The sequence below is a fragment of the Dermacentor albipictus genome, chromosome 1 (genome assembly GCF_038994185.2).
Source record: "Dermacentor albipictus isolate Rhodes 1998 colony chromosome 1, USDA_Dalb.pri_finalv2, whole genome shotgun sequence".
NCBI lineage: Eukaryota > Metazoa > Arthropoda > Arachnida > Ixodida > Ixodidae > Dermacentor > Dermacentor albipictus.
Window position 1 is genome coordinate 231,218,796 of NC_091821.1, and position 22,447 is coordinate 231,241,242.

Below are 22,447 nucleotides of genomic sequence, written 5' to 3' on the forward strand. Positions count from 1 at the left end.
ATCGGACCGATGCGCCGACGCGCTCGAGCGAAGAAATTGAGTCGCGGAATCCATCTTCCTTCGGAGTATTTTCAGCTGGAAAGTCCTGGGCTAAATTCTGCGCCTTTCATTCCTTTTTCTCGCCGTTCCTGTTACAGCACGGCTCGACAGGCACTGTGCGCCTGTCGAGCTGCGCCCTCACGGCCGCTCTGTAAATATAAACGGGTTTGTTATGTCCACGGCTTAGGACCTACCAATGCGGCTCTGAACACTAGTCGTTTCTTGAAAGAGGATGGAAGCGACAAAAAACGTTAATCGAGAGAGAGAGAAAGGCGAGTACAACGTAGTATGAAAGTTTGTTTAGGATAGGCAAAACTAAGTTTTAGGTGTACGCAGGCAGCTGTGCATGTGCAATCCCTCGGCGTATACTATTTCTTTAGGCAGCAGCCAAGCCCATCTCCGTCCCGTTTGATCCGCGTCCCTAGGAAGCCTGAGTGCAAGCGGAGCTAACATTTGCGCACTCTTCTACTCTACGTGTCTCCACGAGTCGTATGGAAAACGCGTCTCCGCGTGTAGTGCTTATCTGCGGCTTTCTCTACGCTTTCGGTTGTCGTGTGCGCGCGGTGCCTAGCTTGATTTGCTTGCCGGCACTTTTGGCGTGGGGTGGTTGTTGCCGCTGCTTTCTAAACGGTGACATCGAGAGAGGCATCGCACCTGAGAAGGCTCTCCCTTCCTCGTGACCTGTGTTTCACGCACAGCGCAGTACGCTGAGTGATCTCACGAGTGTTTCAGCGTCTCTTCGGCACTCATTTCCAGCACCGGCAACGCACCAAGTGAAGACAAAGGGGCCTTTACGTGGTGTGAGCCAGCGGTGGCAAACAGGCGGGGAAGCGGAGCGTCCCTGTATAGCGTGCAAAGGTTCTAACGACCGCGTCAACTTTTTTTTTTACGAAACGCGCGCGCTGCGTTCTCGGGTCGACCTCGACTCACGCCACACACTGCCGTGCGTAGGAGGGAGGAGAGGCCGACCCCTCCACGCACACAGACAGGCGGGCAGGTCCGCTGCTGAAGCTCCTTTTGTTTGAAAACTGGAACGGCCAAGTAATCCCAGTTGGCGTGATCGGGCACGATTGCGCGCCGCTCCTTTCTACAATGGAACACTTTCGCTCACTCGGAGGCGCCGAGAGAATAAATGACCGGAGGCGCGCGTGAACCGCCCGCTCGGGCTCTGTTTCAAGCGGCCGACGGCGCGTCCTCGGCGAAAGTGGCCGACGGCCCGCGGGTTCAACAAGCGCGCGCGATATGGGGCCGCGATGAATGGCGCCGCCTCAGCAGCCGGCGGGCGCGGAGCGTCTTCGCGCACAGATTCGGCCGCGCCGGGCTGTATCATTTCTGAGAGGCTGGCTCCCAGCGCTCTCTCCAGATGCTACGGGGAGCGGAGGAAGTGTTCGCAAGAGCAAGGCGGCCAAAGAGAAAGGAAACGCGCTCGGAGATGGAGAGCTCCTGGGGCGCGAACAAGGGCGCTAAGCAGGCGTCGGGCCGATGGGTGCCAAAGGTGAGCGCTGGCGCCGAGAATAGAAAAGGAAGAAAGGCGGCTTTCGCGAGGGAGAGACGAAAAAGAGCCCCGAATCGAAGCCGGGCAGACCGCCCCTTCTTTACAGCTAGCCCGTTCCACGAGGGAAGAGTGGCCAATTTGGGCCTTTTTGAGTCGGAAATGAGAATTCTGCCGAGCAACAATCTCATTTGTCTCACGATAAATGTGGTGCCTTGTGTTCGCGCTCCTAGGGCCCCTAACCCCTCTCGCCCCTTTACCACTCCCAGTCGGAACGCCCCCTTACTTTTTTTGTCACTTGACTGTGGGGGTTTTTTACGCGACACCTTTGCCCCTCTTTACGGCGCCCCACTTTTTGTTTTTGTGCGTCTCTTTTCTCTGGCTGCCTTTCCAAGACAGCTCGGGAGTGTCATAAGGCGAACGAGAAATGCGACTGGAGCGATGTCTCGAAGCAACGCTGGAATTTCCGGGCCGGTAGTGTGGCACTTCTGGGAGCTTTTTCGTGCTCTTCGTTTGCTCATACTTCGCTTTCGATTTCTGTTGCTGCAGAAAGTGCATATGCCTCGGCAGAAAGCAACAATTGGCGCTGCTCTAGCGATGCACCGACGCACAAAAAAATAAAAGCTTTGCCAGTGGCGGGAAAGAAACAATGAAAGAACGCCTGTGAGGAAGGCCCATCGCCTTTGCTCGAATCAAGCAGCTGTTCCAGAAAGAGGAGCGTTTTTGTCTCGAGGCCGCATTTCAGCAAGCTGTAAGTGGAGATTGATATTCCAGCGTCAAGTCTCCGTGAACAGCTAAAATACGGACGTTGGCTGCGCTCTATTTTGCCGCAGTTGCTGTCTATACGAAATAAGCGTATGTGAGACAGTATAACAGGCATAACCTTTGATAATGATGATGTTGTTGATAATCATCAAATACATGAAAAACTACTTTAAGACGTTGGAATTGCCTTTTGTCACTTTTTTTCTGCGTTTTCGTTCCATAGCGTGGATGTCTCCCTGCACAGTCTCCCTGTGGCTCACCACGACGCGTTATATAGGGTGTCTCAGCTAACGTTAGCCAAGCTGTTAAAAGAAAAAAAAAGAAGATTTAAAAATATGGTGTAAAATGCGATTATAAGACATTAGGTGTTCTGCAGTCAGACTTCTGACGATCGAGCAACGTAGGTCTTATAATCGTATCTTGCACTGTGTTTCTTTTTTGTCATTTTTTTTTTCTTTAAACACCTTGGTTAACGTTAGCGGCGACACATGGGCCCCGCCTAAGCAGCACATAGGATATAGCACGGAGCAGTTTTTTTTTCTTCTTTCAAAGAAAGCACATGCCTTTAAATTTTTCGCATGGAGCACTGCGAATTACAATCGCTTCATTGAACCAGTTATTTCTGGATGCATATAAGTACATTGAAAGGCCTATGCAATTAATAATGTTACTTTGGCCCAAGCAGACCCACACGAGTACAAGACGGAGGAGACCGAGCAGTCCGAGTCCGGTCTGGGGGCACAATCGGTTGGGCGCTTTCCGATCTGGCTGAGTCTGCGTATATAGTCTACGCAACAATAAAACGAAAAGAGCACTAACACATTAAAGGCTTTTGATATGACTTCACCACCGACACCTCATTGGTGCAGTGAAACAAACTCTTAAAACGATGGAGCCTATTTATTTCAGGTGGCTTGTCAACGAATCGCGGAAGTACGGTACAAATGTTCGCAGTCACCGCGGCGAAACTGCGAGCTTCTATGTGACCGGGGGGCTCCACTAATTTTCGAGGCTGAGCGCTCTACTGTTTAAGGCCATGACGAATATTATGACGGAGTACTTTCCAGAGGCTACGGTCGAGTATTATCTGCAGAGGTGACGTTACCATAGATTTATCGTCGAAACAATCCGCTGATGCAGAGTTGGAGCATTGAAGGGAATTAAAACCAGCCTTATTTATAAGTATGTTACGAAGGGAAGTGGTTAAAAAAATCAAGCGAGTGTTACACGTTTGTAAAACGTTCAGGCGAAAGCCTGATTGCACTCTTGGCACACTTTGTCACGATCAAGATACGTTTATAAATAATTGTGACAACTGTGTGCCAAGTGTGCAATCACGCTTTTGCCTTCACGTTTTACAAATGTGCCACACTAGATTAATTTTCTTTTGTACCATCTCCGTCGAAGGTTCGTCCATCGGAGCACACGACTGAACTCACCGAAATTGCCGCACCTACTGGTAGTCGGCTAGTGCATTCGCAAAGGGAGGGGGGCAGTATTGGAGCGCTGGCATGATGAGCGGCATCCGAGTCAGCTGTGGTAGAAGATGACGACGAACACGCGAGCAGTGCCACGAGCACGTCTCTGTGACGTGTGAGATCACGCACGCACTAGGCACACCTTTACTAAGCCAGAACAGTGGGACAGCCGTGGCTTTAGGGAAGCGTGCTCGACTCCCACCCCGGAAGCCTGGGCTCGATTCCCACCCAGACAGGAATGTTCCGAATTTTATTTTCAAAGCCACTAATTTACTTTGCTTACAGGAACCTCCCCGAGAAACGTGACGTCAACCCGAGCATTTGTCGACCTGTTTTCACTCTTTGCGGGGTCGGCCATTATCCGTCACAGCGCAGTTTCATCAAGGTCACAGCCAAGGACACCGCCAACATATACACCGAAGGCTTTCGCTTTAAGGAACACACATCTTCCATTTCGACAACTGTGCGCAGCTTAAAAAGGCAATGACACGGAAATATAGATATGAGTGGGATCCGAAGTACAGAGTGTTACCTGACAGCAATCATAGTTCTAGAAACATTGCACAAGGGTATCAAGCTAGCTCGCTTAAGTATGCACCGGGTAATCACTGAGTAACGTGTGAGCAAGATGGACAAGGTGTCCTGTTTACTCCATAAGGAAATGAGATGAAGAATTACTTGGCTTTGGGGCACAAAATTGTGCGCTTCGAAAACCTCCACAAACATGGCCAGTGTTGAAACAGCCATAGTATTCGGACACTCAAGCGTTGTCGAAAGCTGTCCTACATGTTGGAATAGCCCTTCGATACCCAAGCCACTATGTTAGCCGAACAAAAGCAAGCGCATTCCTGACTTCATGCCCTGACTTCATGGTATACGCATCAAGTCAGTGCAACCGGTGAAAACAGATGAAGAGAGGAAAAAGGGAAAGGTCCTCAAGGGATTCAATGGCGATGACGAGAGGCGTGCTGCCAAGTTAGTATTTCGACCCCATGTTTTTCAATGTAGTCATGGCTGATTTTCTCGATGCCTTTAATAATCTGTACAAGATAGTCTGAGTACATCTGAGCCAATATAACGCCGACGACGTCTGCATTCGATTATATATATATATATATATATATATATATATATATATATATATATATAAACGAGAAGAAAGGGGTTAACCGAGGGACCCGATAATTATTGGTCATATAATGAGAAGCCAACAAACACTGACACCAAGTACAACATAGGGGAAATTGCATGTGCTTAATAAATGAAATAAAGTAATGATAAATTAATGGAAATTAAAGTGGATGAAAAAACAACTTGCCGCAGGTGGGAACCGAACCCACAACCTTCGCATGTCGCGTGCGATGCTCTACCAATTGAGCTACCGCGGCGGCGTTTCCCCATCCACTTTCTTGGGTATTTATGTGTACTAGTAGAACCCTGGGAGTGTTAGCCAGCGCCCCCACTCACAGACCTTGGCGGCGGACGTGGAACGTCTTTTTTGCCGCAGGCGTCACGAGAACGTGATCTTTTCGGGTGAAGGCAACTGGTCAATAAACCCACATATGCTACCTGAAGGCATCAATGTTGCCGGATTCGAGACCCTCGTTATGGAATAAACGAGCGGTTCCCACCTGCGGCAAAGTTGTTTTTTCATCCACTTTAATTTCCATTAATTTATCATTACTTTATTTCATTTATTAAGCACATGCAATTTCCCCTATGTTGTACTTGGTGTCAGTGTTTGTTGGCTTCTCATTATATATATATATATATATATATATATATATATGTATATATATATATATATATATATATATATATATATATATATATATATATATATATGCGGTGTGTGTGTGTGTGCGTGTGTTTTATTCTGACGAAAGCCGTGCCACGGGTGAAACGCTAAAACAATAAAAATTCCATTTTCGTAAGCGTGCGCCTTCGTTTCTTCAACTACGAGTGCACCGGACCTACATAATTTTTCCTTGACACACACACACACACACACACACACACACACACACACACACACACACACACACACACACACACACACGCACGCGCACGCGCACGCGCACGCACGCACGCACGCACACACACACACACACACACACACACACACACACACACACACACACACACACACATATTCTTTTTTCACTTTCTACCTCGCTCGCCGTTCGCCTGCAGTGTTGGGTAGCAAACCTGATTTTCTGTTCTGGTCGGCCTCCCTGCCTTTCTCCTTTCTTTCGCCTCTCTCTGAAACGATACATGCTCTAGACCTGCCCCGAAAGCAGTGTTTCAATTGCAAAGTAACACGGAGCCACCAAGGCATCTCTGATTTGAGCCCTGAAAGTATTGTACGTGTGCTTGCCGGCTTCATTGCGTCGTCTCGTCGACATTAAGATGGAGCGTCGGCCTTAAGAAACAGGTCTTTCCGGGCGCAGCGCGGTGTGCTGGAGAGCAATCCCACTCTGCAGTTGTTACAGCCATGGTTTCCTGTATAGCCTCGGTATAATTATAAAATATCAACAGCTTCCTTCGCATGTCGGTGTAGCGGGCCAATGAGGCGGCCAAGAAATAAGGGATAAACAGGTCAGAGTTCTGCGCGTTCTCCGACACCGCTATAAAGGTTGTGTCTCGCCGTGTCGACACTATTTGCGGCGCGAAGGAGCCACGGTGATGTTGATTGCTGTTTCTGGATGTGTCTTGCAGTCGTTGCGGTGCGCATAAATCTGGGACAGGCACTTCAGCTTTGAGGCACTGTTGTTGATGTTGTTCCCGCGATGACATTGGCCATTTAGGAAGGAGGTGTCGCGGCCTGCCAGCTTAACTGGCAAAATAATAATAATATTTGGGGTTTTACGTGCCAAAACCACTTTCTGATTATGAGGCACGCCGTAGTGGAGGACTCCGGAAATTTCGACCACCTGGGGTTCTTTAACGTGCACCTAAATCTAAGCACACGGGTGTTTTTGCATTTCGCCCCCATCGAAATGCGGCCGCCGTGGCCGGGATTCGATCCCGCGACCTCGTGCTAACTGGCAAAATAGGCGCGCGTCATCATACGCTGGTGCTACACAAGTTGATGCCTTGTGTAGCGCTCTGTCTCTCTGTGCGGCGTCGCAATGTTCAGCTGCCTCGCACTGCGCTTTTAAATGACGTGCAGAAAGACGTGCCTACAGATTTTAGGGCATCTGAAACTCTACTGAAGGTGGAGCTAAATGTTAAAGGAAAAGAACCTGGGAAGCCTTGCGGAAGAAGAATAAAAAATTATTAATATCAAGGAAGTTACGGAGTCGTATGTACTAGATGTCTTCGATTATACTGCATTGTACAGAGTTAAGTGATATTGTCCTCTAATATTAACGGCTGTATGCATCACCAGATTCACAAATAGGTATTATCTTCTCTTTTTTTTTTCCACTCGCAAAGCGGTGGAACTGCGTTCTGTGTGATAATGTACAGCAACATAACCGAACAATATTTATTGCCATTTAAGAATTTTAGGTTGATAACCTGCACCTCAAGAGGCTATATTTCAGTTGTGGATCGAATACTTCTCGCATACCAAAACTCTTAAAAGCAAGGAGATTCAGAGCAGGAAATTTATTCGACCGAAGATACGGCAACCGGTGCATTGGTATACAGATGAGAATACTTGCAGAAATTATTCATTTAATACTACCGCGCAATCGTTATTCACCAGAGGGTTTTATTATTTGGACGTCTCCCACCGGAATAAGCCTTTCAGGACATGGCGAGTGCAGCGAGTGCATGGCGAGCAAGGACAGGAAAGGCAGTATCCGGTTTGCTACCCTACACTGGGGCAGTGTCGCAATTAAGCTTATTGTAGTCTATTTTATTCACAAAAGTCGAAACTTTCGCGCATTTCTTGAAGTTTATACACTCAAACAACCCGAGAAAAAAGTGAATTCTGATAAATTCCTTCCAGATTATCTTTATTTCCGGAGAGTAAATACAAATGAGTGTATACTTGAAGTAATTATAACGTGGCAGCGTAAATGACACAAAAAGAAATAGCAGGCTGCTACAGTTGCCACCAAGAAACGAAACGTAGGGAGAACTATCGAAGTACTTGCGGTATTTAGTAGTCCTTGCCTGTTCCCAGCCTTAGAAACATGAGGTTGTGTCCACCTCGCCCTGAAGTGCGCAGGACGTCTGTAATGTTGCTAAAGCAAAGTCGAGGGGGTCTTCAGTATGAATGTAACAACCGTTCGGCCAAACGCCTTTTCACTCGTTTGTTTCTTTTATTCCTAATTCATGTTTATTGTTAATTTTTGCATATTCCTAGTACAGGCCAGAGGCTTCTTCAAGACTTCAGTGGCTTATTCATCTGAGGCGTATCCAACACCGCAGACTGACCGGTACAGTGAAGCATGTACGCTTCGTCGTTCATACATGACAAACGCTGTAATGATTTTACATGTGACTGCCATCAAAGGAAACGCATTCAGGAAACTAAAGTTCTGTTCTCCAGTCTCGCCACAGCCCTCAAGAACCAAGTCAGGTTTCCAGCGTTTAAGCGAATAAAGACTCAAAAGAAAAGTCCGCTTTTGTGATGATGAGTTGCAGAAAGCATCTCATGAGACGTGAAATGTCAAGTGAACGTATGTCTTAGCGCTGCTCCGCAAATAACGCTTGTATTCAACGTCAACCGACTAAGCCCCTGCTGCAAATAGTGGGTCGTTGCCAGCAAATGTAAATGCTTCGAATTTGTCGATAATTTCTGAACAATGCCACCGCCTTCATCGCAACGACCTAGATGTTTCGTCAGACTTCTAGGGTGCACGGAACGATGTAATAAAGTAGGGGAAGAAAAACAAGGGGGTTTACGTATATGAAAAAAATAATAACAACATTGTGGTGAGAGCATGATGTAGAATAACGATGAAAGGAAGCGAGGAAAAAAAAAATCTGCTCGTATTAAAGCAGTCGTCCATGTTTCTCCGGTAGAATGCTCGGCTTCTGAGGATGCAAACTACAGTGCGCGATCCACAGAGGCCGCAACAGACACATGCAAAGAAACACGCGTGAAAAAGCCCCTGATGCCCTGCGGCGTTCTTTGCCACTTTTTGCCCGTTAACATGTCCTTACTTAGACAAGTACATGAGACTGTTGTTATTTTTTGTTATTTTTGTTTTTTCTTTGTTTTCTCACTACACTCCTATGTACGATGGCGAAAGGGTGAGAGGAAGGAAAAAAATTACAGACGGTTTGGCTGCGCCAACCACGGAATATTGTGCGAAAGCCCATTTTTTTGGACCTAATCAGTTATTTTCTTTCCCCAAGTTAGGCGTTGCTAGGCCGTTGTTTGACGGCTTGATAATTAAATTATTTGCAGTCGCGATGTCATTGTTAAACGGTTGTTTCGTTGTACACGAGATACGTATAGTCATGCATACAGGGTTACTCGGTGGACACAAGAGGAGGAGGATTGCAGCCTTGCACAAAGACCGTTTTGTGGTTTCACGCCGTACTGCCCAGTGTTGTAGAGCAGTCTTCGCACTTGCATACAGGGTATGCAATGGGAAATCATGTGCTCCGCCATTCAGTTGAGCGGAGGGGGGTAGGCAGGCTTGAGCGGATATTTATATACGTAGTTCACAGAGTACACTTCAGTTTGGGCGAACGAAGACTTACAAGTTCTACACACCTTAAACGAAGAGAATTCTTCAACGTCGTGAAAGGCCAAAGCCACGGTAGCGTACATGGGGGCCGTGACGCAGTCCAAGTCCTTCGTGTGCGACAGTCTGTCACACACAGAACACGGAAAACCAAATAACTTTTTGATGAAGCACCGCTTGAAGATGACCGCCATAAACGTGTCCAAGGACAGACGGTCCTCGGCCTTGCGATGCTGGCGTGGAACGTGCGCAGCTAGTCGGGCTTGTCGCTGTTCATGCGTTTCGGCAACCCGCTTGGAACACTTGTGCAATTCTCGTTCTTCAATCGTTTCTGTCCTTCTCTGGCAGTTTCGTCGGCACGTTTAAACTCCATGAATTGTCTTTTTTGTTGCTGCAGTCGCAGTCGCTTGGCTACATCTTCGTCGGTTGGCTCTCCCTGCACCTCTGTCGTCGAGCTCGTTGTTGTTCACTGTGCTTGCCGCGAGGAATCTGTTCTTTAGACATTTCCGACGACTATCGCGATTCACTTTACATATCGATTTCACACATACGCGCGCGTGTGTATGTGTTAAAAGAAGAGGCGTGGTCGCGAAACGCGCGTATGAAAAGGCTTCACACAGACAGAGGCGAAATCCAGGTTGGTAGGCTATATAGTGCTATTGCACTAAAAAAAGTATTGCGTGTTTTCTGCAGGATTTCAGACGAACTTGCGAGTTTGTGGCAATCCGACTGCGATTCCATGTAAGCTCTTAAACGAGCTGGTGAAATGTGGCCAATGATGGCCAGAGTGAGGTCGCGTATACGTTTGCGAACGTTAAGCACGCGCTTGCGTCTGATGAAAGGGTAAACATCGTTCTCCGCATCCGCTCCGAAAGTCAGAAGGAGCGCTTCGTACCTGCGAATGTGTTCTCTCTACAGCCTCTGTCCACGACGTCTGGGTAAATTCTGCTCAGTTGGTAAGCATGCCATTTCGCGTAGGAACCCTTTCAAAACGCGAACCAATGGGGGCATTCAACACGGAACCACCATTAATCTCACTGCCCGTCCACAACGGGTGAAACACTCAGCGATCTCTTTGCTCTCCATTAATTTCTCAAACTGCAGAACTGTGCTTCGAGATCTACGTCTCCATAGCGCTCTCGCGCTGTAGTAACCTTCATAAAAAAAAGAGCTGTAATGTGTGTGCTTCCAAGTCGGCCCTAATGTATATGTGCTTGCGGGTAGATATTGAAATCATCCGTCTACACTGACCAGTGGCGCGCAGGTTTCCCTGAAATATAAATGCGACGCCCGCTCTTCATACGTATACGCCCAACGCGACGTTTTATGTACCGTTTTCGCTCTTAGACCTTAGGCAACTGCGCAATAAGTAGGACATGCATGAGTCAACGAATGTGCGAGCTGCTATACAACACAATAGCTCCTCTCTCCGCTGTAGATAAGAGGTGGGCTATAAACGATGCGCAGAAAAAAAGAACGTTTGCCATGGATAAGACGCGAATATTTGATGCTTGCAGTGAGTGTTTCGATAAATCAGGGCAATTATGAACGTGACAAAGACGGAGAATGAACACAGAAGGACGCAACCTAGAACTGAGCGGTCACTTGTATGGTATATGGGCACTTACACTAGTGGAGACTTGGTGAGGCATAATTATAACAATAACTTTCGAATTTCTTCATTTGGTTCAACATATGATGGCGATAACTTAAGAGGCATGGGAATCTCGCTTCTCAGGCTATCTGGCACTATTACCTTCCCTGATATAATGTCCGGTCCGACACATTTTTACTTTGTGGCAATGCAAAGCTACTAAAATAATAAAAAAATAAAATTTTAAAAAACTGGTGGCGCATCCATCTTTTAGAGGTACTTGGTGACTTGAACGTAAATATCAACTGCGTTATAGTTCGTGCGTAATTGTTAATGATATGTTATATATAACAATAGTCATGAAAAACGGAACATACCCGCTAACACATGCCCAGTGACCCAAGTTGGTCCGACGGTTGGTTTTGAACCCGGTTCCATTAGCAAAGTGGCCCAGAGCGTAGCAAAGAAGCCTAGCAAAGCCACCCAAGTTGGTGGGAAATGGGTTAATCGCGGACATAATGAGAGGCATACCGGAAACTGGGGTAAGTTCCCAAAGAGGGCTAATAGCATTAAAATGTATATTGTGCGACCGTTCCAGTCCAAATAATCGTTTCCTCAATGCTACATTTAATTCACTATAATCATATGCATCCTCCACCTGATGGGCTTCTTTCATCTAGTTGACTGGCGACTGGAGTTGACTGGCGACCTTAGTGTTTACACTTTTAGCCTTTTTTGTCCTAAGTATGCATTTACAAAAAAGAAAAAGAAAAAATCGTTGCTGCAGGATGAGCTGTGACACTGTCTGGCGTAGCTTTGTTCACGTCACAGCTTTTTTTTTCATTGTAATTGCGGATAACTCTGCCACCAGCTTGCTTTTGTGATGGGCTTTCTTGTGCACACCCTTTACTTTCCACAATAATTTCGTTAAAGAAATAAAAGAAGCAAATTCATATACTGGTTGGTAGCGTACCGGTCTCAGGAACAACAGGTCCTGTGTTCAAATACTAATTCAAATAATGATTCAGGATTCCTTCTATGCCAACTGCGAACGGCGCTCGGAGAAACTCTGTATATGGGACGGGCAAGACCCTACAACATCGACCATGCTTTACTAGTCTCGTTTGAAACATACTCATTGTTTTATATAAGCATTCAAGCCAAGAGAGAGAGAGAGAGAGTACATGGAAAGGCAGGGAGGTTAACCAGAGGTAGTTTCAGTTCGCTACCCTGCACGGGGGCAAGGAATAAGAGGGATAAAAAGAGAAAGACAGCGGAAGGGGCAGATAGACAGAAAGCGAGACGAGCACAACAAAGCGCGTACACTATAGAGCGGTAGGCCCCGTCGACCGCAGGAACCTTAATAACGCGAGTAAGACCTTCAACGCGGAAGTTCTTTCAGAGCACTGACCTAAAGCTTTCAGTTCTTATAGTGGACGATTGTAAATTCTTCTTTGAACCTTTGTGAGTGTCAGCAAAATGACAAGTAAGCACCGAAGAAAACAGGTAATATGCCACATGCGCTATACCGGTACTTCTGCATACAGAAGGAACCACTTTCACGCTGTAGTTGTTTAGCACTGGTCACCTGTTCGTGCTGTGCTTAACAGACCATGTGAATTGCTTCAAGGAATTCCCGGAAAACTACGTGCCGAATTAATCAGAGGGTTGGACAAAAACGTCAACCATAAACCGAGGTATATATACGGCAGGCATCTCTCATAGACGCGTCAGTGCCTACACACTTTGCTAATCACGCCGGCCATGCCCGTATATACAGAACGATTTATCAGCTGAAATTGCTTTGCGCCTGTGTCGTGTTCCCGCAGTGCTTCTGCTCGCACCGCAAAACCTGCATCTACACCACGCTTTTGCATCTGCGCGCGTGTTCTCATCCGCCCAGCGTTCGTCGCCGACAGCTAGGCAGCGCGAGCGCAATTTAAGCGCGTGCTTCAACACTGGTGCTAATTGCTTTCTCCGGCGGCGCCCGGTCCCCTTGAGAATTTCACTCTGCAGTGGGCAGCAAAGTGTGAGCCCTCCAGAAAAGTAGTGCCGCTTCACTTGGTGAGGCCGTGGGCGCACGAGCGTGCTCGACGGAGCTCGGCAGAAAAGCCTCCCCAGCGGCGAGTGTTCTGGCCGTCCAACCACGCTCGGCTGGCCCGTCAAGCCGTGGCTGCTTCATCGCGGCACGCTTGTTCCCCGGCTTCCCTGTTTGAACAAAGCTGTTCGGCAGTTCCAGCAACGTCGAGGTGCGGCCATTCGTTCCTCGCGCACCCCCTCTCTTGCACCCTAGGTCCCCGAGCGCCTCAAGCCGGCAGAGGCCGAGTGCGAGAAGCGATGTAATGGCTACAAACTCTCAGTTGAGCGGAGTGCCCGCACGTATAGAGTGAAGCAGTGAGAGTCGTCTTAATATGCTTAATGTGGACGCACTGCTTGCGCCCCTCAAGGCTTCGGGTTACGAGCTCCTCTGGCGCCCGTTCAAGCTACCACCCGAAAAAGGTCTGGAGGTGGGAAAAATCGAATAACTGCGCGGAGAACACGGTGACGAAGTACTGAAGTAAAACAGAAAGACTACCGCGAGCGAGCGAGGTCTCTGAAAAAAAAAAAAAAAAACGAGCACGGCAGCGGACGCTCGGTGTGCCCTGCTACAGCGCGCAGTACCCCGTGTTCGTCCAGCTGCTCTGCCACGCGGCGCGCAGTGCGCCCACGTCGGTTGTGACAGTGCCGGGAAGCGCGCAGGCTGCCCAGTGAGCATGTCAGTTCGGGTTAAATGAGCTTTGAGCTTTCGTCCCTGAGAGAGGTGTGGCGGCTGTGCGTTCGTACCCGCGCAGCCCTCGCACACACGTCGACCCCGGAGCGGCAGAGCGTTGCTTTTGCCGCCGCAACGAGTTCTTTATATATTTTTTTTTGTCTTCTGCGTGTGGGGTTTCGATCGTTCGCCCTGTGGCACCGGCCCGGAAGCTGCTCTCGTTGCTTCTTTACTTTCTCGCCTCCCGCCATTCGGTTTGTTTTCAGCGCGGCAAAAACGGTTCTTTTCCCGTCTGAGCTCTCTCCATTCGGCGCACGTGGGCTGCAGCAGCGTGGTTTTTGTTCAATTAGAGAATGGGGTTGGATTTAAACTTTGAAAGAGGAAGTGGTAACAAACTATTTGCTCTTGCTTCTCCTCAACCAATACCCCACGTTGTTTTTGCACCCCTGTCCCCTTCCCTACACGTTTGCTCTCTGCAGAGTTCACAGCCATTCCCTGAGGGACAAGCTCACTTTGCTTTTGCGTCACGCTTTTGCGGCCTCCCCGCACTCACTCTACGCGCTTTTAAGCTGTTTCATTATTGCTGCCCCTGGTGTTTGCAAAATGCCTGACGGTGATCAAAAACGAAATGTCCTTTGTTTTACGCTTAATTTCTGGAAAGTTCGTGCGTCTGTATGTTTGCGCGTTTGGAGGCGGGTGCCCAACTGCAATTCTTTGTCTCTTTCAAAGCTTTCTTGTTGTCTGTCTGTTGTCGGCGCGATTCACCTTTCCTGCTGGACTGCGTGAGTTGTAATGAATATTGTTGCTCACCTCTGCGTAATCCTTTTTCCGCCTTTTTTCTCATACAAGACGGCAAAGCTAGATGGGGTGCAGCGGATGCCTCGATATGGCGCCTCATGATTGGCCGCCCACCGAAGGCTCGCCTTGCCAGCACCCTCTCTTCCCTTAATTCATGGCCCCGTAGGCGAAGCACGGTCTAAGGTTCCCAAGCCGAACAGCGTTTTCATCAATCAACGGAGCCTGACTTTGTTATTGCTGCCGTACGAGAAGGATTTCCTTATTGACCAAGAGGATCATGCGGCGAGGAAGCTTGGCAGCTAACGCATTTTACTTGAAGCACCGACTCATTTCACTGAACAACCGATCGCTCGTTTCAATTTAGGCAAATTACTTCATCGCAATGACGCATGCGGAAATTATGGGCTTTGATTGGCAAAAAAAAAAAATTCCAGGTTCCGGCTCAATTATTTCACCCGCGCCTCGATGATCCATACACACACAAAAAAAAAGAAGAGAAAAAGAAGGGGGAAGGGAAAAAAAGTTGCAGCATATAACGAATATATGGGCTAAGCCGTGAGGGAAATGAGTTTGTTTGCTGGTTTGCTGCCACGTTTGTTTTTGTTGTTGGCTATTCCTCCCCTTCTACGCGAAAAAGTGGGTGAAAGCCTTTCTGCCGTCCTAGCGGATAGTATGTGATTAATGCGATTGCAACCTTACGGTCGAAGCTCATGACCCCTATTACAGTCACGAGAAGTGCGGTAGACGCATAACTAGCCGTATCAAGTAATTGATATGGCTGAATAGTCAGCGTGAAACTTGTAGCGCTTGACGTTATAGCGTCATCGTTTTATCGCCTGTAGCGTAACGAAGGAGACCATCTCTTGCGTTCCGGAACAGTTGGCTCACGTTGTGCCAGCTGTGTTTCTTTTTCTTTTTTTTTTTTAGAGCAGCGTGAGCGCCCCCCCCCCCTTCCCCCCGATGATGAGAAGGGCTGTGGGCGAAGTCGGGCATCGAATGTCTCGCGACGAAAGATTTCGAACGCGAAGAAGCGTACACTCTCGTGATGAGCCTCGAAACGCCACTCGGAGCGGCGCGCTTCCCGTCTCTGTTACAATAAACGTTTACTCTCTCTCTCTCTCTCCCGAGCGTGACCGAGTTCCGCTGTCCCGCGCCCCGCGAGGGAAAGACGGACGCCTGAGCGAGCATTGAGCCTGCAAAAGATGAAAGAAAGGACGCTTTGTACTTCTGAGGCCGAGCGAGAGAGTGCGCTCGATCGGGCGGGCACGGTCAGCGAGGCGGGCCCGCGCTGCAGCGGCAGCGAATGGCGTTGGAAAGCGACGGAGACAGCAACAGCTGTCCCTGCAGCGGCGCAATCGGCCCACGGGACGGAAAATCTGATGCGAATTTTATGGGGGTCCGACCTGGTGTTTCGAATCGGCGCTGAGTGCGCAGGCCGTCCATACGTCGGCTGCAAGCCCGAGCCGCACTCGAACGGGAGTTTTGAATTGTGTCAAGAGAGGGACACGAGGTCCTTGTGTCTTGCACACCGCACGAGTTCGTGAGTGATGCGCAGCTCTATTGGGACTCGTAATATTGGGAAAAGCAGGGTAAGGAAACCAGCACTGACGAAGTCATGAAGGGGGTAGTCTCTTTAAGCCAAAACACGGCACGAGTCATTTGGACGTGTACGCGTACGAAATCTTCTTTTTGTTTGTCATAAAAGTAATTATGTCTGCTTGCACATACTTGGGATGAGGCGTGGCTTACTGGTCAAAGTGTACCTCGCGTTTCATTTTCGTCCAAGTTCCAGGAGGATGCCACATTTTCCATCGAACAAAAAGAAAAAGAGCGAGAGAATGACAAACCTTTCAACGTTACGTAAATCGTAAGCTGCTTTGGGGAATCTTCGTGCGCTGCTCATACATTGAACTTAGCAGCCAAACATTGCCCCGGGTTTGGCGGAACCTGGAACTAACCGTGCAACCCTTTCACTTACCACTCGTCGGAGCTGAGAACAAGTCGGTGCCCACGCGTAGGAAGCGCAGGTGTGCCGCCAAAGCGCGCGCACCTATCCGCTGCTGCAGTTGTGCGCCACTTCTCCCCGTGCCCCGGAACCTGTGCCTCGGGGCTCTCGCAGACAAGGCGCCGATGATGGCGGCCGGAACCGAGAGCGCCCAATCGGGAAGGTCGCGGACGGCCGATCTCTTTTGCGGACCGCGAGCACTGAACTGCGCGCAACGGAGATTAGGCGCAAATCCCCGGCGCCGCCTGATGAGCGGCCGCTTTGGGAAGCTTCGCGAAGCACCTGCCTTGTTAGGCGCACCCCGTTGCTGGTATGCGACGCGCGCGCGCGCGCGTGCGTGTTGCCCGGGTTTCCGCGCGGCGGGCCCTTGGGTCCCGCCTATTCGGTTGCTCCAACTGAGCAGCTAGCAAGAGGAAGCGGCTCGGTCAGAACGTCTAGCAGATACAAAAGAAATAAAAGGAGGCGGAAAGAAAAAAAAAAAGATAGGAGCTCGCAAGGACAGGAAGGAGAAAAAAACACATACATCATCAAAGAAGCGTAATATACGAGCCGTTCAGAATGAGCCCTGCTCGCGCGGCGAGCTTAACGGCTAAGTGAGAGGCCGACGTCGCGACACTCCTTTCGACACTATACGGAATCGACAGCCACGCGAGCGTGGTCAAAATAACCGCTCTGAGAACAGTGTGCTTATGTTCAGGCATTGAAAAAGGACTGAGATTTTCTTCGAAGAGCTCCTCTAATCACCAATTTGCTCTAACTTAGTGGCATTTAATAAAAGAATTGAAAACCATGGTGAACAATTAACTTGTACTTCAAGCTACGAAAAGGCCGCGGTACTATCGGCCCGATGCCTTTTTTTGATGCTAACGGCACTTACGTACGTACACTGTCGTGCTAAATAGAATGTCGTTGCCTATGTCCCTGAATTTCTTGCACTTGTACACCACGCATGGCAATCGCACAGAATACATAACACGAAAAATGCAAATGCACTGTGCGACCAGAAAAGGCAAAACTGCAATGCGCAATGCATACAAATAGTGAAAGTCAAAAGCAATGTGTAGTGACAGAATTGACGAATAAAGAATGAATTACTATTTACTTTGTCATACTTGTGAAAGCGATGCTTTCTTTGCATGTATACAGGCGAACCCCGATTTTACGAAGTCGACGAGGAATGGTCAAACTTACGTAAAATAAGCAATTTCGTAAAATTGAAACATATGAGAACGCCGAGGCTAAACGACCACTGTATTTCAAGCGAAAACGTTTGTTATTCTTGCTTGCCTACGCAGCTCTTGTAGCTCGCGAGAGCGCCTGTGCCCCCCCCCCCCCCCCCCCCTTTCTTGAGATCCAGCAAATCGCCCCAGGAGGTCGACGGCGTCCATGACCTCGCTAGCTGTCGGCGCACAGTCTATGTTTGCGTCAATTCCGTCATGTGACACTTGTTTTGCGTCGGCAACAAGCTTCACAAGGTCCTCGTTACCTTAACTTTTCGGTTGCGTCCATGTCTGCACTTGCCTTAGCGCTTACGTAGACCGCGAAGTCCACGTCTGGGGGCAAAGCGTCAAGCCGGCTGAGCTGTTCCCGGGAACTGGAAGCCGATTGTTCGTTCGACCTGCTGCTCAGAGCTGGTATCGTCCCGTGGTACATCACATCACATCACATAACTTTATTACCTTAAAGACCCCCAATTTGGGGGTATTACGTAATGGGCGGGTACAGGTTTAAGTAATCGCATGCACAAAAAAAAAAGAATTGTTGGTTAAATATGGCAGTTACACAATCAAAAAATGTAGATGGCCAGGTGGTTGCAGTGACGCCGTGTGGAAGCCAATTTCACTTTATGGCTGAGCGAGGAAAGAATGATGCAGCAAACGTAGTATGAGCACGTGGGCGAGCAATTTGTAGGGGATGACCGATGCCGAGTGAAATGCGCACCGGAGGGCTGATGTAGGGAGGAATACGAAGTGAGCTGCAAAAAAACTTATGGTGCAAGCACATACTGACGATTAGACGACGACAAGCAAGAGTTGTTAGACCGGATTTCGCTTCCAAAAATGATATGCTGGTATTGTATGAATAACATGAACGAATGAATCTAGTGGCTTGATTCTGTAGTGATTATAGTGAAGTTATCAAATATATTTGGATAGGGCTCCAGATGGGCGGTGCATATTCTAGTTTTGTTCGTACCAGGGACTTGTACGCAAGAAATTTTACATTTGGTGGTGCGTGACACAAGTGCCGTTTTAAAAAAACCGAGAGTTCTGTTAGCTGGTGATAGGATGTTTGTGACACGCGCATTTCAGGTTAGGCCTTGGAACAAGGTTACGCCCAGGCATTTATTTTTAAGAACTGATTAATTCTACTGCGATGCCAGAGATTAAGTAAGGGAATAAAAGGGGTTGCGTTTGCGGTGAAATGGCACGTGTTTGCATTTCGCAGGGTTACGTTCCACGAGCCATTGGCTCATGGTACCTCGCTGCCTCATGGACCATTCCGGAACAGCATGCGTGAAGCAATCATGAAGATTATCGATTGCTTTGTTTCACTCCTGGCGGCGTCCACCACTTCAATCGCCATAAAAACGTAGACCGTCGTTTCTCTGCTCGTCTGCCTGTGGTATATTTTTTTTTCACCTCTTTCCTTCGGGGCAGTGTCGTGAAATCGGGAGCGATGGACAATTTTCCTTCATAAGATTGAATTGGTAAATACATTAAACCCACCAAAAAACATTTGAGGAATTCTGACTTCGTAAAATCGAGGGAAAACAGGGGGCAGGCGGGAGATGGAAATTCAAGAAAATGAGCAAAACGAGAACAAGGTGAAAGCGGGAGCCAACGTTTCGACAAGTGGACTTGTCTTTTTCAAGGTGCCTTGAAAAAGTCAAGTCCACTAGTCCAAACGTTGGCTCCCGCTTTCACCTTGTTCTCGTTTCGCTCATCTTCGTAAAATCGAGAAATTCGTAAAATCGAGGTTCACTTGTATTTTGCTGTACACATTGCATAATTGGCTTCTATATTACGCAAACACTGCGTACCACATATAGTTTTCATACAGATGTGTTTTGTGCTCCACCCTTCATCTGGAGCGCTCACGAGAAGCCACGTGCCGCTCTGTGGCCAACGTGCCCCTTGGAGCAAAATGAGGCCTGACGGGGAAAAAGACCGCCGCCGGCGCATCATAGCGCGCTCAAAAAGAGAGTGTCGCGTCGTCCTCGAGAGGCGTGTTTTCAGCCAACTAATTACGTGGTTCGAGTCGCAAATGAGTCGCTTTGTGCGGCGCCTGCAATTAGAACCGTGGGTCCGGGTCGCCGCGCACCGTCTCCCTCGCCCCCCGTCTGCGCGGGCCGCGGACGGCAGAAGCAGCAGCCCGGGCTGGCGGCTCATGACGGCCGATCCTTTTCGCGATTGCCGGCTGACTGGCCTCTCGCGCCGAACTGCTCCCGGGACTTCCCCGCGCTGCTGCGGGAGGGGGTCCTTCATTTTGCGCCGCGATAAATCATCGTCTTGCTGATTTATTGCTTATCAGTCTGGAGCAGGCAAGCGCAGGGTAGATCCTGGCGCACGGCTGCCTCCCAGGACTAGCGGTCATAGTCTGTGGGCGGGAATCTCCGTCCGGCTCGCTGTTCGTACACGGCCGGCCAGATGGAATCGGCGTTTTCGCCCTCGCTCCAGCGCTTGGCCGCCGACCGCCATTCCAACCCTCCCTGCCCCACCTCCTCGCCAGCAGCTTTCCGCGCGTGCCGTTGTTTGTTTCCTGACGTAACGCCGCCGGGTGCGTGCCGAGTCGTCGGCCGCAGCCTCCCTGGAGCATGCGACTCGGCTCTGGTGGCCCCGACCGTGCTTACCCGTGCTTCATCCAATGCGCGTTTTGTCCCTGGCGCCGGTAGTGAGGTGCCCCATCATTTACGTCTTTGTCGGCACGGCATCGGCTTTTCCTGTGTCTTCCGCTTCTTGAAAAAAAGTTTTAACCAAACGAATTTGTTATCGGCGTTTCAATAAAGGGAAGACGAAAAGGGTTTAAGAGATTCAGGTTCGTCTTTCATATTGCAGTGCCGCTTTACTTGAAAGTGTGTCATGAGAGAAAAACGAAAGGCGCGCAAGAAAAAAGAGAGGTAGTTTTTTTCCCAAATAGATAATGTTGCCATCTCGATTCTGCGCAGAAAAACGGCGGCGAGTTCAACGTCCATGCTTTTGCTGCTCCTATTTGTTTTAGAACCATATCGCCGCTGGCGGAAGAAGAAATGCTCAGACTGGACTGAAGAAATGAAGCCTCTGCTTTAGCGTTGCCTGATGCACTGGTTGTTCTTTCTTTAGCCGCGCAGCCCAAGTCCACACCACGTCATCGCCGCTCACTACGCAAGTAACCTCTGTTATCATCGGCATCCTGGCTACACTGCTAACGTTTCTCTAGGGGAGCATATACAGTCACCCTAGCTACACCAAGAAACTCTGAGCGGATAGAGCGACCGGATGATTCCTAAGGCATCCAATGGCCCTCAGCGTTGATGTTTCGACACTGCCGCCCTCTTTTTCCCAGATGTGTTTACCTCAGCTGCACATAGTGCACTGTCGTTTCATAAGTTCGTAAGCGCCCGCCATGTCAGACTTGCTGTCATGTCCGGTTTTCTTGAGACCGAATTTTCAAGCCGCTATGCTGTAACAAGTTAGAAAGATACAAAAAAGAAAATAAGCTTAATTTCAGCGCCAATTTCTGTGGCCTGCATTGCTCGAGGGAGTGGCCGTTCGCCATTCCCTATGAGCGACTAAATCGGTTTTTTTCTTAATTTTACATTGTCGTCGCACAACAAAACCTGAAATGCGTTTAGTGCTTCTGAGACCAGCGCTTCGAGAATAAGAGGCCGCCTTCAACGCATAAGCAGCGCTTAGGTGAGACATGGTTCCGAACTAAAAGAAAGCTATGTATAAATAGAAGGTATAGCACATAATCGTAGTTTTATTTTTCTCATGCTAATAATTTGTCGATGTGACCGTAATCATGTGTGCATGCAATCTGCTTATAAGTCACAACCAGCCATCGGGAAGATATTAGAAATATGTGAAAACAGCGCGATCAACAACATTCGAGTGCTCGACGATATGGAAAAGCCCTACCGAGGGTAAATCAACAAACACGGGACTGGGGTGAAAGCGAAGGCAGGTGTTTATTGATTTGCGTTTGCTATTTATTTCTCTCAAACATAGCAGTCGCAAAAAAGTACCGGCCACCCTGCGGTTCGAGTATTGCATTTCAATCGCTCAGCGCTGTACTAAGCAGCGCCGCTGTCTTTATGGGAGCCCTGTTTTGCCATCATACGCGGTTTCGTCCCCCCCCCCCCCCCCACACACACACCATCAATACCATTCCCCCGTATCAACCTTCCTAAATCCAGCAAAAGCGATTGCGGTACCCCTTCCTCCCATCCTTGTGGAACAAAACCTTTGATGCCACAGCACCTTCCATGTACATACATGACACATGCAGCCACTCTTTAAAAGTCACACGTCACGCAGTCCATAAGAGGAACTACAATGTAAAGACAACCACCATATCCCTTAAATCTATACTGTCGCCTTGTAGTGATAGTGAAGAACCAGGCAGTGCCAAAATGGTGAATCATGAATCTAACTCTTTGTGGTGCGAAGTAGTGGTCCCTCCCCCCCCCCCCCCCCCCTGAAAATCAATTACACTCAAAGCAGAACGATAACGGCGAGAACAGTCGTCGGTCGTCGAAATCTTAACTCACGGGTCAAGTACGTCCTCTAGTTGGTGTACATGTAGCATAATTTATTCGAGAATAATCATTCGTACTAATCGTTCGTTCTGTGAATGTATCACACGCAACCGCGTTCACGGGGCGCGCGCAATCT

The 22,447-nt window shown here is 48.8% G+C and overlaps 1 protein-coding gene across 5 annotated transcripts in view; it reads right to left on the minus strand.

Annotated features, from left to right (window-relative positions):
* LOC139054287 (uncharacterized) overlaps positions 1-22,447 on the minus strand; it is a 358,119-nt gene that overhangs the window by 239,341 nt on the left and 96,331 nt on the right. For 2 of the 5 annotated variants that reach the window (XM_070531047.1, XM_070531044.1), the window contains exon 1: positions 16,545-16,807. The exons of the other annotated variants lie outside the window; for them this stretch is intronic. The gene's annotated coding sequence lies outside the window, so the exon portion shown is untranslated. Of the gene's footprint in view, positions 1-16,544; positions 16,808-22,447 lie in introns of those variants that run through there. 5 annotated transcript variants of the gene reach the window in all.